Source organism: Plasmodium gallinaceum (assembly GCF_900005855.1).
Source record: "Plasmodium gallinaceum strain 8A genome assembly, contig: PGAL8A_v1_53, whole genome shotgun sequence".
Taxonomy (NCBI): Eukaryota; Apicomplexa; class Aconoidasida; order Haemosporida; family Plasmodiidae; genus Plasmodium; species Plasmodium gallinaceum.
The window spans coordinates 48,706-51,151 of record NW_021628210.1 but is presented as its reverse complement, the minus strand read 5'-3'; positions in this window follow the sequence as shown (position 1 = coordinate 51,151).

Here is a 2,446-nt window from a genome sequence, read left to right as displayed (position 1 = left end):
TTTTTTTTTTTTTTTTTTTTTTTTTTTGTTATATTCACAAATTATTTTTCAATAAAATAATATGAATTCAATAATATAAAAATAAGTATATAACACTTATATGATCTTATTCTTTCGTTTTTTTCACAATATCTGATGTACAAATGCATAAATTTATAATGAATAAAAAATTTATATCATTTTATAAATATTCAGTATTCTTTATCAAATTAACACAAAAAATATTATATATTTGTTTATTAGATTTCTTAAATATATAATTTTTCTGATTCGGTAGGTATCATGTTATTTTTTCTTTATATTAAAAATGTGTAGCTAAATTGAAAATCCTAATCCCATTTTTCTGAAAATATATACATACCGAAAAATTGCTTTTTTTTTTTTTTTCTTTTTTTCTTTCTATGAAAACTACATCCATTTATTTTTATTTAAATAATTTCCAATATAAAAAAAATAAACAATTCTCTTAACGTGTAATAAAATAGTGATGTAAAGAAACACATATTTACAAAACAAATGATTCAAGTAATACTTCATGAAACATGATAAATAAAAATCTTTTTTGCTTAAACTCATTTGATATATCTTATTATTATATAGAAATATATCAATCAATCCCTTATACACTTGTTTTAAATTTATATAATAAATAAGCATGTGTATAGGAAAAAATTTTAAAAGCAATATTTTTAATTGATTAAATGATAAATTAAAAAGCATTATCACATTCACATAATATTTAATATTTTCAATCTCAAAAACTTCTTTTTAATTTGTACTACACATAATATACTAAGGATATTTTATATATATATATATATATATATACACATATATATATATATATAAAGCAAAAGCAATAATGAAAAAAAGAAAAAATTATTACAATTTATCGGTAATTATTATTCTAAATTAATATGAAAATCCAAAATAAAAATATTTCATTCTGTTTATATATTTCGTGTATTTTCAATAATTTATTTTAAAATATTAAATTTTTGTCATTATTTCATACTTATATGAACAATAATGGAATTTAAAAATAAACAGAAACAAAAAGAGAAAAAGGATTGGTCATATATTATAATAATTTTATGACTGATAAATTGTTTTCCTACTTTATGCTTATTAAATTTATATTTATAAAATTATTTAATTATTTGCTATTTATATATATATTTTTTTTTTTTATTTTTATGTAAATCCTCATCACATAGTTTCATATATATGAATTCAGTTATTTTTATAAGGTTTTTTTTAAAATTTTTTAATTTTTTTTTCACACACCTCTATTTGGTTGATAAGAAAATTTTGAAAATCCTGTTTTGCGTGCTCTTGCTTTTCCTTCTTTATTTCTTCCTTCAAATTTCTTTCTTTCCATCTTGAAATAAATAAATGCTTTAAATTTTCTTCTTTCTCTTTATATTATTTTATAATTTTTTTTTACGTATCTTTCTTTTTTATAAATTGGAATAATTACTGTTTTTTTTGTATTATTCTTTTTCTGATTTAATATAATTATATTTATAAATATACATTTAATATATTTAATTTGTTAAGCAATAATTAAAAAAAAAAAAAAAAAAAATAATAAAATTATATATACTTTGCGTATTCAATAAAACAAATATTATTTAAATTTTAAATACATTAAAATGGTTTATATTTAAATATAATAAAGCTTTAAAATAATATTTATATGCATATATTATATCTTCTTTTATTTTTAAACTTTTTGTTTAAAAAAAAAAAAAAAAATTAAAATACCATGTTTAAAAAAAAACTTTAATTTAATTGTATTTTAGTACTTTTGTATATCCTCTCATAAATATTACTTAACATTTTAAAAAAATATATTTTTTTCGTATTATGAATGTAATGTTTTTAATATTTAAAAATTTTTTTTTTTTTTTTTTTTTTTTTTATTTTTTATTTTGAAAAAAAAAAAAAAAAAAAAAAAAAAAAAATTAGAGAAATAATTAAATAATAGAGAAAAGAACTTTACATTTTTTCTTATTGCTTATTATAATTTTTAAATTATTGTAATATAAGTTTGGTCAAAATTCACTTTTTTTGTAAATGGAGATCTTTTTAAAACATATATATATTTAAATATAATGTATATTATGAAAGTTGAGAAATACTCTCATTTTTATAATTTTGAAATTTTATATCTAACATATATTTTAATTATTCATAAATTAGTTTAAACATACATATTTTTATAAACTTAACAAAAAAAAAATTTTAATATAAAATTTTAAGGGTTATCTTTTTTTAATTATTGATATAAGGTCTTCCATTCTAGTATAGAAATTTTTTTTCTAGTGTTGAATTCCTTAGGTACAATTTCGAAATATATATATATTTGTTTTTATTTAAAAAAACACTATTGAATATTTTTTTTTTTTTTTTTTTTTTATATTTTTAAAAAAAAAAAAAAAAA